Below are 15,762 nucleotides of genomic sequence, written 5' to 3' on the forward strand. Positions count from 1 at the left end.
ACAGACACACACACCCTGCCTTGGGTGAGGAATGGTCCCACAGTTTAGTGCTGGGTTGAGCCTATAAAGAGAGATTAAATAGGTTAAGTAAATTCACCTTCCAGTTGGCAGATTGTAAGGGTGGGGATGAGTGGATCATAGATCTAGAATTGAAAAGGATTTTACAATTCATCTAGTTTAACCCCTTCATTTTATAGATGAAGAATCTGAGATACAGAGAGATTAAACAAATATGTAAGGTCTTTGACAAACATTAAATTATTATATAAATGCTAGCTATTATTGTACAAGGTCCTGCAGATAATACCCAAGTCAGAATTCAAGCTCAGGTCCCATGACTCCAAATTCAGTCCTCTTTCCACTGAGTCATGTTGACTCCAGAATCACACCAGCCATTATAAATGCCTACCTTGTGCATCAGACTTTTTCTACTGGCCTCCTATTCCACTTTTACAGAATGGAATCCAGTTCTCTAAATGGGTGCATCCCTGCTTATACACATTTATTTTACCATTGCAATTGGTCATCAGCATCACTCTCCATAAAAATTTATTGAACCCGGTGCTCTACTAGGTGCCAAACAGCAAATATTTCTGGATACATAACAGTTGAACTTGGTACCTGGTGACACCACATGGTACCTGGTGACACCACACCCCATGGTAAGTTTGGTGCAAGGATATTAAGGTAAATGTGTTACAGGTGACTTCACTATGCTCTCTACACCAATGAGTTCCACAAATAGAAAGAAATAGAAAGTTTATTTCCCTGAGAATGAAAGATGAGATTTGAGCTTGTTGAACTGACCACTGCTGCCACTGCTAAGTAAGAAGGGAATTCAAGGAAATTCATTTTGGAAATGCAACAAGTCCAGGACTTTGTAGAGAATGAAAGGAAATTTTTATAGTTTCTTTTTATCATTTATTTTTAAGCATTTAAAAATATTCTGACTTCCAAATTCTCTTTCTCCTACCCCTCCCCCACTCACTGGAAAGACAGTATGTTATGAATTATGCACGTGAAATAACGCAAAACAGTTCCATAATAGCCATATCACCAAGAAAAATAAAGTTTTAAAAAATTACACTTTGATTTGTATTCGGAGTTCATCAGTTCTTTTTCTGGAGATGGGTAGCATTTTTCATCATGAGTCTTTTGGAATTGTCTTGGATCATTGTGTTGGTCAGAGGACCTAAGTCTTTCATAGCTGATCATCATTATGATATTGCTGCTATGTGTACAGTGATCTCCTAGTTCTGCTCACTACACTTTGCATCGGTTTGTAAAGGTCTTCACATGTTGTTTTGAAACAATCACCTTTGTCATTTCTTAACAGCACAATAGTACAATAATAACAATCATACGCCACAACTAGTTCAGCCATTCCCTAACTAATGTGCATCTCCTACATTTCCAATTCTTTGCCACTAGAAAAGAGTTGATGTATTTTTGCACACATAGGTCCTTTTCTTTTTTCTTTCATCTGTTTGGGGTACAGACCTAATAGTGCTATTGCTGGATCAAAGGGTATGCACATTTTTATAGCCCTTTGGACATAGTTCCAAATTGTTCTCCAGAATGCTTGGACAAGTTCACATCTCCACCAACAGTTCAACAGTGTACCTATTTTCCCTCATCTCTTCCAGCATTTGTTATTTCTGATAGGTATGAGTGGGTACCTCAGAGTTGCTTTATTTGCATTTCTCTAATCAATAATGATTTAGAGTATTTTTCTTATGATTATAAACAGCTTTGACTTCTTCTGAAAACTGCCTGTTTATATCTTTCAACAACTTATCAGTTGGAGAATGGCTCTTAGTTTTATTTGACTCATTTCCCTACATATTTGAGAAAAGAGACCTTTATCAAAGAAACTTGCTGTAAATTTTTTATATTATTTCATTGTCTACTGTGCCTTTTAGCAAAATGTAGTTTCGCAGATTATGCGCTTTAATTAGGTCTGTTTTTGTTTTTGCTTTGTCTGAGATCATGATCGCTACCCCTGCCTTTTTTATTTCAGCTGAAGGACAATAGGTTCTGCTCCATCTCCTTATTTTAAACCTGTATGTGTGTCTTGTGCTCCAAGTGTGCCTCTTGTAAACAACATATTCAAGTTTCAGGATTCAGGTTTCTGACCCATTCTGCTATCTACTTCAATTTTGTGGGTGAGCTCATCCCATTCACATTCACAGTTATAATTACTGTGTATTTCTCTCCAACCCATTTTTTCCTGTTTAGCCTCTCTCTCTCTCTTTATATCCTATCAATCACTCCTCAAAAGTCTGTTTTGCTTCTGACCACTACCTCCCTTAATCTGCTCTCTCTTTTATCATTTCCTCTCTTTCACTTATTCCCTTCCCTTCCTATTTCAGTGTTGGGCAAGATAGATTTCTATACCTAACTAAGTAATCTATGTGTGTGTGTATTGTCTTCCCTCTTTCAATAAACTCTGATGAAAATGAAGTTCAGGCATTGCTGGTCTTATTTTCCCCTCCAATGCAAAAGCTCTCCCTTATGTGCCTCTTTTATATGAGATTATGTTCCCCATTTCTACTTTTCCTGTCCCCTTTTCTCAGGACATCCCTTTCTCACACCTTCATTTTTTTTTAGTTCATCCCAACATAATCAACTCATGCCTATACCCTCTGTCCATATAGACTCCTTCTAACTGCCCTAATAATGATAAAGATCTTAGGAATTACATGTATCAACTTCTCATATGGGAACATAAACAGTTTTACTTTGTGTCTTATGATTTCTCTTTCGTGTTTACCTTTCTATGATTCTCTTGAGTCTTGTGTTTGAATGTCAGATTTTCTATTCAGCTCTATTCTTTTCATCAGGAATGCTTGAAAGTCTTCCATTTCATTAAATATCCATTTTTTCCCCTGGAGTATACTCAGTTTTGCTGGGTAGGTTATTCTTGGTTGTAATCCTAGCTCCTTTGCCTTCCAGAATATTATATCCCAAGCCCTCTGCTCCTCTAATGTGGAAGATGCTAAATCTTGTGTGATCCTGATTGTGACTCCACAATATTTGAAATATTTCTTTGTTTCTTCAAAGCTGCTTGAAGTATTTTCTCTATGACCTGGGAGCTCTGAAATTTGTATATAATATTCCTGAGAGTTTTCATTTTGGGATCTCTTTCGAGAGGTTATCAGTGGATTCTTTCAATTTCTGTTAAATCCTATAGATCTGAGATATCAGGGCAGTTTCCTTGAAATAATTTCTTGAAATATGATGTCTAGGCTCTTTTTTGGTAGTGACTTTTATGTAGTCGAATAATTCTTAAATTACCTATCCTTGGTCTATTTTCAAGGTCAATTGTTTTTTCTAGTGAGATATTTCACATTTTCATTTTTTCATTCTTTTGATTTTGTTTTGTTCTTTCTTCTTGTTTGTTTGGTTTTTAGTTTTTTGGTGTTTTTTTGTTTTTGATGCCTCGTGGAATTATTGGTTTCCAGTTGACCAACTCTAATTTTAAGAAATTGTTTTCTTCCATGAGCTTTGTATTTCTTTTTCCATTTAGGCATTGTGCTTTTTAAGGAGTTCTTTTCTTCAGTGAATTTTTTATACTTCTTATTTTATTTGGCCTATTATGCTTTATAAGGACCTATTTTCTTCAGTGAATTTTTGTGCCTCTTTTACCATTAGGGCAATTCTATTTTTAAGGCATTATTTTCTTCATTATTTTTTGTGCCTCTTTTATCAATCTCTTAATTATTTTCATAATTTTCTTGCATCACTCTCATTTTTTTTCTCAATTTTTCTTTTACCAGGTTTCTCTCTTCCTTTAATTCCTCCAGCAATTCTTGTTGGGCTCATATACAACAAGAATCTTTTTGAGGCTTTTGTTGTAGGCATTGTCACATTATTGTCTTCTTCTGAATTTATGTCTTGGTTTACCCTGCCACCATAGTAGCCTTTTCATGCTGCTGTTTTCAAAACTAGTTCTAGGACTCTGCTAGTTTATGTTGCTTCCAAGGCAGTGTGATCCAGGAAGAGCTGTGGTCAGTGCTTTCATGGTTTGTACTCTAGTGTTTACCCAGGAAGAACCACTGATCCTCTGTAATCACAAGTTCTAGGGCCCCTCTCTGCCCTTGAAATATGACTAGGAATTTCTGTGAGCTGAGAGTTCCTGAAGATGCTGAAGACACCTCCAAGGCCCACCACTGGTGCTTCCAATGCATGCAATCTTACCCAGCCCCAACATGGGTGTCAGACCTCTCCTGACAATCTCCTAAGTTTCCTTGGGCTGGAAATATTTCTAACCCTGATTTGTTGGCTCTGCCTCTCCAAAATTCCATTTGAGGCATTATTTTAAAGTTATTTGGAGAGTAATGTCGGGAGAGTTTGTCTGGGTTGCTGCCTCTAATTCATCATCTTAGCTCCACATAAAGAGAAATTCTGAGTATCTTGACCATTTCACTGGACTACCTCTGAAAAGAAAATTCTCTGCATAATAAAACATTTGTAGGATCTTTGTAAAATGATATAAAATGACACAAATCTAAACTATTATACTTCTTCATATCCTAAAGCAGGAATTGGAAAACCTAGGACATGTAGGACAAGTTCAAATTTTATTACTACCTGTAATAAGAGCTAGCATTTATGGAGTGTTTTAAAATTTATAACTTGCCTTACATACATTGTCTTACTTGATCCTTACAACAACCCTTTGAAGCCGGTGCTATTTTCCAATTTTATAGATGAGGAAAATGAAGTTGACTGAAAATAAGTTGTTTGCCCAGGGTTACACAGCTAATAAGTATCTGGCATAGAATTTGAACTCCAGTCTTCCTTACTCCAAGTCCCAATACACTATCCACTGCACAATAGTGCAGCTACTATAGTGAAAATAATTCAAAACCTACTCCAAATTGGGGATATGTTCAATATTTGAATCAGATATTGGAATGACAGGAAGAAACAAATTTTTGGTGTCTGTTGTTCTAATAAAGGAAGAAAATAGATTAAACTATAAAGTTAGACAGCAAAGGGTGGGGCACTCTTGAAGTTTAGTATTCCATGATCCAATAAGGCATAGAACTAAAAACAATTAAAAGTTCATTAGTTCCAAATTGCTCTCCAGAATAGTTGGATTTGTTCACAACTCCACCAACAGTGCATTAGTGTCCCAATTTTTCCACATTCCCACCAATATTTATCATTTTCTTTTTCTGTCATATTAAACAATCTGACAGGTATGAGGTAGTATCTCAAAGTTGTTTTAATTTGCCTCTCTCTGACCAACAGTGATTTAGAGCTTTTTTCACCTGATTATAGACAGTTTTGATTTCTTCTTCTGAAAACTGCCTGTTCTTATCCTTTCACCATATATCAATTGGAGGATGAATCACATTCTTCTAAATTTGACTCAGTTCCCTATATATTTGAGAAAGGAGGCCTTTATCAGAGAAACTTGCTGTAATTTTTTCCCCCAGTTTCCTGATTTCCTTCTAAAATTGACTGCATTATGTTTTTGCAAATATATATATATATATACACATATATATATACATAATACAATCTCAAAATTATCCATTTTAATTCCTATAATCCTTACTACTTCTCATTTGGTTGTAACTTCTTCCTTAATTCATAGATCTGAAGGTAAAATTTTCCATGCCCCCCTAATTTGCTTATGCTATTATCCTTTATGTCTAAATCATGTACCTATTTAAATGTTATCTTGGTAAACAGTGTGATATGTTGGTCTATACCTAGTTTCTGCCAAACTGCTTTCCAGTTTTCCCAGGAATTTTTGTCAAATACTGAGTTCTTGTCCCCAAAACTTAGATCTTTGGGTCTATCCAACAATAGATTACTATGGTCATTTACTACTGTGTATTATGTACTTAATCTCCAATCTGTTTCTTAGCCAATATCAGATTGTTTTGATGACTGCTACTTTGTAATACAGTTTGAGATCTGGTTCTGCTAGGCCACTTTTCTTCACATTTGTTTTTCATTGATTCCCTTGATATTCTTGACCTTTAGTTCTTCCAGATGAATTTTGTTATTATTTTTTCCTAGCTCTATAAAATAATTTTTGGGTAGTTTATTGGTATGGCACTAAATGAGTAAATTAATTTAGGTAGAATTGTCGTTTTTATTATATTGACTCAACCCACCCATGAGCAATTAATATTTCTCTAAGTTTTTAGATCTATCTTTATTTGCACGAAAAGTATTTTTTAATTATGTTCATATAGTTCCTGGGTTTGTCTTGGCACATAGACTCCCAAGTACTTTAGATTGTCTGTTGTTATTTTATATGACATTCTCTATTTCTTCCTACTGCACTTGGTTGGTAACATATAGAAATGCTGATGATTTATGTGTGTTCATTTTATATTGTTCAACTTTACTAAAGTTGTTAATTATTTCAATTAGTTTTCAGTTGATTCTCTTGGATTCTCTAAACATGTCATCATCATATTGTTTGCAAAAAGTGATGGTTTTGTTTCCTCAACACCTATTCTAATTTCTTTTTTTTTTTGTATTATTGATGCTAAGTGGTACCGTGGATAGAGCACCAGGTCTGGAGTCAGGAAAATTCATCTTCCTGAATTCAAATATGGCCTCAGACACCTACTAGCTATGTGACCCTAGGCAAGTCACTTAACCCTGTTTGCCTCAGTTTCCTCGTCTGTAAAATGAACCATAGGAAATGGAAAACCACTCCAGTACCTTTGCCAAGAAAACCCCAAATAGGGTCACAAAGAGTCAGACATGACTAAAATCACTGAACAACAACAGCATTTTCAGTACAATAATGAATAACAATGGTGACAATGGGCATTCTTGCTTCACACCAGATCTTATTGGAAAGTCTTCTAGCTTATCCCCATTATAAATAATGCTTGCTGATAGTTTTAGATAGATAGTAATTATCATTTTAAGGAAAACTGCATTTATTTTTATACTTAATAATTTTTAATAGGAATAAATGTTGTATTTTGTCAAAAGCTTTTTCTGTATCTATTGAGATAATCACGATTTTTTTTTATATTGATATGGTCAATCATGCTGATAGTTTTCCTAATATTGAACCAGTCTTGCATTCCTGGTATAAATCTCACTTGTTCATAGTGTATGATCCTTGTGATATATTGCTGTTATCCCCTTGCTAGGATTTTATTTAAAATTTTTGCATCAATATTTATTAGAGAAATTGGTCTATAGTTCTCTTTCTCAGTTTTCACTCTTCCCGGTTTGGGTATTAGTGCCATATTTGTGTCATAAAAGGAATTTGGTATGGCTCTTTCTTTGCCTATTTTTTGAAATGGTTTATAGAGTATTGGAATTAATTGTTCTTTAAATGTTTGGTAGAACTCACCTATGAATCCATCTGGTCTTGGGGATTTTCTCTTAGGGAGCTCATTTATGGCTTGTTCAATTTCTTTTTCTAAGATAGGGTTATTTAAATATTTCATTTCCTCCTGTTGTGAAGCATAACCTTCTAAGAAGGTCTCATTTCAAAGGCTGCTCTGAAGTAGACTTTGAAAAGAAGTATTATTTACATAATCCTGGATCACAACTTCAACTTTTCTTTCTCTGTTTCCTTCTTCTTTCTTTCCTTCCTTTCTTCCTTCCTTCCTTTCTTCCTTCCTTCCTTTCTTCCTTTCATCTTCTTTTTTTAATCATTTATGCAAAAGTACTCCCATGCTTGATAATTCATTATCTGACTTCATAGATAATCATGACTAAAGCATTATGTTGATATTGTAAAAAGCCAAACAGTGAAAATCAATTGCAAATTTTGCAGCTTTTACTTGCCAAGCAATGTGAGCCAGTAATGCCCTTCACTTCCTTTTGCATCAGTTAGTTTCCCTATAGCTTTTATTACCTTTCATCAAACAAGCAAACTAAGTGATCAATGCTAGGGAATAGTGAAAAATGAAGTACTAGGGATAGGAATCATAGAAGTTAACTACAAGGGGCAGTAATCTATCCAGAAAAGGGATCAGTAATGGAGATGATGGGAGAGTTTTTAATGAGCTATGTCTAGAGAATAGGAAGTGTCAGAGAGGGGTAAAGATTGTATCAAAAAATAAATCCATTAAACCCTAAATTTTAACCCTTTGCCATCCAAACATGGTAAAGGAGTAGGGGGAGGAAAAAGGGGAGATGAGAATTATTAGTAATTAAAATTCCCTTTAGGTCAAGGGCTCTTAACCTGGGATCCATGTATTATTTTTAAATATATTTTATAATTATATTTCAATATAATTGGTTTCCTTTATAATCCTCTGTATTTTGTTTTATGCATTTAAAACATTATTCCAAGAAGGGGTCCACAGGCTTTAACAGACTACTAGGTTAAGAACCTCTTATCTTTCATATCTTTGAGGAAGTGAGAAGGCATTTTATAGTTTAATATTACAGATCCATTAGAGTTTAATATTAAAGATGTGTATCTAAAGTATGTGATCTAGGAGAAAAAGTCAGAGCAACACACCTCTGGTCTGACAAAATCCCTAAAGTGACTAGAGTAACATGATGACTGTTTGGCAGAAATACTCCATAAAGTACATAGGATTTGACCATTCAGATCTGAAAGGATGGAGCTATTGCATCAGAAGTAACAACATGGGAACCAAAAGACAGAAGAGGAGAAAGAATCCCTAAATTAAATGCAATTACCAGTGGTCTAACTCTGTATCAAGGAAAGAAATATAATGTTTATACTCCTGAGAGGAAAACAATCTGATAAAGTGTGACTTGAAAAACCAAATACCATAATGACCACATGGAAATTACTTTGTCCATTATTTTGATTCCCAAAGTGATATGTCAGTTATTCAGTCAGTCAATAAGCATTAATTAACATTCTACTATGTGCCAGGCATTGTGCTAAACTCTGGGATACAAAGAAAGGCGAAAGACAGTCCCTGATATCAAGGTGCTCACAGTCTAATGGGGGAGACAACATGCAAAAATCTACATGCAAACAAGTTATATACAGGGTCAGTTGGAGATAATCAATGGAAAGAAGGCACTAGATTTAAGGGGAACAGCAAAAGTTTCTTGCAGAAGGTGAGATTTTAGTTGGGACTTTAAGAAAACCATGGAAACCAGGAGACAGAGGTAAGGGGGGAGAATTCCAGGCATGGGGAACAGCCAGTAGAAAAGGCCCAATGTTGGCAGATGGAATGTCTTGTGTAAGGAACAGCAAGGTGGCCAGTGTTACCAAATCACAGAGTATGTGGGGACGAGTGAGATGTAAGAAAAGATAGGAGGAAGCCACCAAGTTATAAAGGGCTTTGAACACCAAACAGGACTTTATATTTGATCCTAGACATGATGGGGAACCATTGGAGTTTATTTAATGGGAGTAAGGGGTTACATGATCAGCCCTGTGCGTTAGGAAGGTCAGTTTGACAGCTGAGTGGATAATGGACTATAGGAACTTGAGTCAGGAGACCAACTAGCAGGCTATTGCTATATTCCAGGCATGAGGTGATAAGGGCCCACAATAGAGTGGTGGCAGTGTCAGAAGATAGAAGAGGGAGTATTCAAGAGATGTTAACAAAAGTAAAAATTAGAAAGATGGCAACAGACTGGAAATGGTGGGGGGAAAGGAGAATGAGAAGTTGGTGATGACACCTACATTGTGCCTGGGTGGATAGTGGTATCTTCAATAGTAAGAGAAAAGTTTGGAGGACAAGCAGGTTTTGCAAGGAAAATAACCAATGAAAAATGTGGCAAGATTAAGTTAAATGTTCTGCTTTACTGATCAATAAAATAAAATGGATCTGAGAGATATGAAGGTTTCAAGATCATTGTCCAGAAATTCAAAACTCCAAGGAAAGCATAGATGCCTAAGAGAGGCTGGGAGAAGGGTAAGGTCATAGAAAAGATGACTACAGAGAGTTCTGCAGCTGGGATAGCAGTATCAACTCAGGTTTTCTGTCCTATTTGTATACCTGTATCCTTCATGGCAGAAAAGGGGGCAGGGGTTGCTAAGAATTACATAGCTTTTGGATTACTGAAAAACTTTAAATTAACTCTGTGTACCCTAAATGTGAATGCTTGTTCAATGGCCAACAAGTAACATACTACTAATGGCTGAAATCTACCTATCTCGCTTCTTATAATAATTGAAACCACAATAAAGAGTTATAGTTAAACAGAAGAATGAGCCATAGACTCTTCTTAAAAAGGTAAAAGAATGAACTGACAGAGTTAGTTTTTATCATACATCCAAAGGAAAGAAGAAACATTATTTCATGGAATATTTGGTCATCTCATATTGAATACATATAAATATTTCCAAAAAGACCACTTTGAAAGTAATTGCACAGTGGATAGAGCTCCAACCCTGGAGTCAGGTGAAATACTATCTCAGACATTTACTAATTGTGTGACCCCAAGCAAATCACTTAACTCTCATTACCTCCAAAAAAAAATTGCAGCTTATGTACCAACACTGGTCACTGAGGATCAAGAAGTAGAGTACTTTGAAAATTTTGATAAATGTCTATATTAAATCAATATACACTATGATATTTGGTGAATCCAATGAAAAGGTAGGAGAAAGGTGAGAAGTATATAGGAAAGCATGATTCAGGGAAAAAGGAATGAGAGAGGCCAACAAAACCTCATGCCTTTATATCACACACTTGCTTTGAGAAGAGAATTGTTAGGTCCTAGGTACAGCAAGTACCAAATAATATGACCCAAAAAAATGAAATAGATTATATCTTAACAAATTGGAAAGGACTTGCTACTGATGTGAGAGTTAACTAAATAAATTCTTTATGTACAATCAGACCACTGACTTGTCAGGACTAATATCAAAATTAGCAAAAATCAAGTAGGAAGAATGATAATTAGAACAAAATGTCTGGTATGGCGATATACCCCTATAACCCTTGCTATCAGGAAAACTGAGGCTGGTGGATCACTTGAGTTTGAGAATTCTGAGTTGCAATGAGCTAAGCTTCTCAAGTGTCCATGCTAAGTCTGGCACCAACATGGCAAGCCCTCAGGAGCCAGAGGACTATTAGGTTGCCTAAGAAGGGGCAAATCTGATCAGGTCAGCAACTGGGCAAGTCAAAGTTTCAATGTGGATTAATGATGGAATCAATTGTGACCTCACAGCCAGCATAGGTAAGAAAGGGAGACCTAATCTCAAGGGGGAAAAGGACCCTGTTTAACTGAAGCAACTTAATCCTGGACTGTTTAAACAAGTAATTTTCAGTAGCAATGAAAAATGGGAAACACATGGCAGAAATATAGTGATACCAATTATAATAATTCTGTAGACTTTTAAACACTGTAACTCTATTACCATGACAAGAATATCAAAAGATACCAGAAAAATCAGCAAATATTTATTATTTTTGCCAAGTGGAGAGATATAGAGGCAAAAAGGAATAGCAGTTTAGAATAAAAACTTGTTTTGTAAAACATTATGAAGAATTATAGAAGATTGTGAGCAGTATCATCTCTTAAGTCAGATAGAAGAAGTGGAGGACAAAACCAGTTTAAAGAAGTCTTGGCAAGAGATCTAACTAAGTGAAATCATCTCACAGACATAAGGGCACAAAAAATGGAAGGAAATCGACAAAATAATAAAAATGGAAAAGATCTGTAAAGTTGTAATAACTACTTTCACCATCCATGGGACTGCGGGACTACCATATTTAAAACCTAATATCACAGTACCAGAATTGTTTGTAGAGGAAGTAGAAACGGAAGAGAGAAAAGATGGGAAATGCACACAATTTGGACCATCGAGGAGGTATATATAGAAGAGGTCCATGCTGGAGGATACACAATGGTAAGGGGACTGAAGGAGCCAAGGGATGGAAAAAACCTCAGATCTTGTTAAAATTCCTCCCCAACCCTAAAAGGTTATTGAGAAAGCATCAACAACTATACAGTAATATGTCTACTCTCCTACATATACAAAATCTTGTTTTGAATCATCTCTACTTGGATGCAGGTCATCTACCAAAAGGTTGTTAGCAGAGAATGAATGGATTTTCACAAGTAACATCAATCAGTGGACCACATCTTTACCATTTCATAATTAGCTAAAGATATAACAAATATAGAATCCTATTGTGCCTATGGTTTATTGATTTTTGCAAAAGCATTTGATTCAGTAGTAGAAAACTCCACCTTACAGTTCTTCATCAATAGGTTTTCCCCCATCCATATATCAAAATCATTCAAGATTCCTTATAATATATAACAACATAAATAATCTTGAAAACTGCACACTTGCTAAAGATATTCACCACCATCATGGAAGAGATACAGTATAATGTCTAAGCTGAAGAAGCTTTCTCTGTGGAAGATGAGGTCCTCCATAGGCTCCTGTTTTTAAATGACATTGTGCCTGTTGCCTCAAGCACTGTAACACTGTGGAAACTCCTGGAAAATATCTGCAACCTCTCAAAAGCATTAAGCCTGATTATCCACATAGGCATAGCCAAACAGATGAAGAATATCTATTACCCAGATTGTGACATGAATTTGAATGGACAACCTTCAGAGCTCATATATCATAATGTATCTCTGGACAAGTTAGCCTGGAACTGAACAGAGCAAAGAGAATATCTTCAGGAAATTGCAAAGATCATCTAATGATTCCAAGTTTTCCATGGAAATAAAGGCCCATCTTTTTAATACAACATTTTTAATAATGCTGCTGTATGGCAGTAAGGCATTGAATACAACAGTCTCTGAAGATTTAAAAACAAGTATCACACTGAGGGTAGTATTGAGGCATTGGAGGGTGGGTGTGATAATATGCTAAGATAAGCTCCAGATGGAAAAATGACCTAGATCTGAAAGGTCATGTTATAAACAAATTAGACGAGCAAGAAAGAAATTACCTTTCATATCTATAGATAGAAGAAGAGTTCATTATTAAACAAGTGGTAGAGAGGATCTCACAAGATCAAATGGATAGTTTTGATGAAATAAAATTTAAAAGTGTCTGTGTGAACAAATCTAACATAATTAAAAGATAAAGGGAAACAAATAACTCAGAAAAAAATCTTTGCCACAAGTTTCTCTGATAAAGATCTCATATCTGAGATACATAAGAAACATTCATATTTATAAAACTAAGAGTCATTTCCCCAATAGACAGATTGTCAAAGGATATCAACAGGCAACTAGTTTTCAAAGAAATCTAAACTATCAATAATCATGGGGAAATGCCCTAAATCACTAATAATTAGTGAACAAAGAATTGGACACAACTGAAAAGACTGAACAACAAAAGATTCCATCTCACACACATCAAGTTTGACAAAGATGACAAAGAGAAAACAAATGCTAGAAGGGCTGGAGGAAAACAGGTATTCTAGTACACAGCTGGTGGAACTATGAATTGGTCCAACCATTCTGGAAAGCAATTTTTAACTATGCCCCAAAAGACTGTAATTACTGAAATTGTAAATAGACCTTTGACCCAGCTATTCTAGGTCTATACCCCAAAAGATTGAATAAGGAAGAAAAGGACCTATATGATGAAAAGGAATTATATTTATATTATTGTATTTATAGGTATTCCTTTTGTAGTGGCCAAAAATTAGAAAGGGGGTGAGAGAGGTATCTTCCCATTTGGAAATGGCTAAACAAATTGTGGTATATCAGTATAATAGAATATTATTGTGCTGAAGTGTATAGGGTATTCAGGGAAGACTAGCATCTCTGGTGTGAGGGCTTGCCAAGCCTTTTTCAAGGCTGCTCATCCACTTTTGGTGTCCACCTTCACCCAACTCTCATCTATGGCTCCAAGAAACCGTAGCATGCACAGAGGTCATATCCTAGTAAAATCATCTCAGAAAAGGAACTGAATCAGGTTGAGGGTAACTGACAGGCCTCAAACCTGTCAGTGAGTTAGGGAGACATCTACCTAAGGTATATGAAGATTTTCCTTGGTGGAATGGATGATGAGAACTATTTGTTCCAACAGCTATGAAGGCAGCTAACACAGGTGCTGTGGAGCACTTAGAGCTTGGTCAGACATTGAAGACAGCAAAGTCTTCTACTTCATTCCAGGCCATTGTCATCCATCTTTTTTTTTTTTAAATTTTAGACTCAAACACCAGAACTCAAATACAGAATAGAAAAAAAAAAAAGAAAAACATATACTTAAATATTGAAACAAATACAAAGTAAGAAAAGGGGGGGAAGCATGTCATGTGCACAGCAGAACATGAGAAGATTCAAAATATATAGCAATAAATTTTCATTTCAAGAAAGCCAGTATGATAAACACTACACAATGTGTTGAGAGCTGTCCATTTTTTCTTTGCTTTCTTGTAAGTTTTCTTTTGCTCTAGTCATCTTGACTTTTGTTCTGCCACTGAACTTAGATAACACAGGAAGAAAGAAGTTGACAACTGTGCAACTCTGCCTCACTTAAATCTAATTCATATGCAAGTCATCACCTGTGATGGCACTGGTTCTCTTCAAAAATGAAAGACAAACCACAATTATGGTGCCACATGAAATAACAAAACAGACATTTTCAGAGGAAACTGGAAAAACCTCTATGCATGGATACAGAGTGAAGTGAGCAGAACAAAGAGAACAACATTATAAGGGGTGGGTATGAGCAGGCTGTAACATATAAACATTGAGAAATTTAGAACAGGGGTAAAAGGTGTCTTCAAGGAAATTTATGGCAGGAAGAAATAATGAGACAGACAAATGGAAAGGGTTGTAGATGACAGGTAAACAGTCATTGGACCCTTGTTTTATCAGTACAAATTGAGGAAGTCCCCTAGCATTTTGGGTGACCTTCTGTGATGAACCTGTAAGAGAATACGGACAAATCATACAAGATGGGCAGGCATAGATGGGTTTAAATCAGCATTGTTTGAATGAACTTCCAAACTGATTAGTACACAGAATCCATTTCATATTTGAGAATGCTTTGCAACTAAATTATCTCTAAGCACAAGTACAGATTATAAAATATTCTAAATATTAGAGAGAACCATTTTTTTTTGTTCCTTTAACCACAGTAAGTGGGATATGAAGGGCAACCTCTAATATATTAGAGGAAATACTTCCTCTGCCATGACTTATGTGTGTTCCCTCCACCTAGGTATGATTGTAACTCTTTAAAAGCTGCCATGGCTCAAAAATATTGTCATCTGGTGGCCAACTTTCTGCTACTGAGTCTCTCCATACTCAGTGAGGTTGAGACTTGTACAACAAACACCACTGAACTCATATTCATAGAACTGTAAATCATACATAGATCCAGAGTTGGAAGGGACCTCAGAGGCCATCAAGTTTAAATCCATGATGAAACTAGAGCCCAGAGAAGTTAAATGACTTGCCTCATATCACACAGGTAGTATGTCAGGGGTAGGATTTGAACTTTGCTCTTCTGATTCCATATCCAGTGTTATTTTGTCACTGTAAAAATGTATCTCAGGATGGAGCTTTAATTCCTTCAGTGAGGTCTCCAATAATCCAGAGTTACATCTATATCATGTTGAGGGATTTAGGACATTAGTGGAGGAAATTATACATCAACTAATAGAAAAAATCAAAATGGTGCTCTTTCATCAGCCTTTGCTGAGACTCCATGGAGAATTAGTAACAGGGAGCAAGAAGATATTCTTGAGAGCAAAAACTGTTTCTTTCTTTTTTCTTTTCTTTTTTTTTTTGTCTATCTCTAGTGCCTGGCAAAATGTATGATAGCTGGTAGGTCTTTAATAAATGTTTATGAATTGATTAGCTTCCTTGTATTAATTCTTCCTTCAGTCAAGT

The 15,762-nt window shown here is 35.7% G+C and overlaps 1 protein-coding gene across 1 annotated transcript in view; it reads left to right on the forward strand.

The window, feature by feature from the left end:
• The window catches only part of LOC110217399 (transmembrane protease serine 11C-like), a 109,825-nt gene that overhangs the window by 33,931 nt on the left and 60,132 nt on the right, over positions 1-15,762 (forward strand). The window lies entirely within an intron of this gene.

Source organism: Phascolarctos cinereus, unplaced genomic scaffold (genome assembly GCF_003287225.1).
Source record: "Phascolarctos cinereus isolate Bilbo 61053 unplaced genomic scaffold, phaCin_HiC Scaffold_9;HRSCAF=440, whole genome shotgun sequence".
Taxonomy (NCBI): Eukaryota; Metazoa; Chordata; class Mammalia; order Diprotodontia; family Phascolarctidae; genus Phascolarctos; species Phascolarctos cinereus.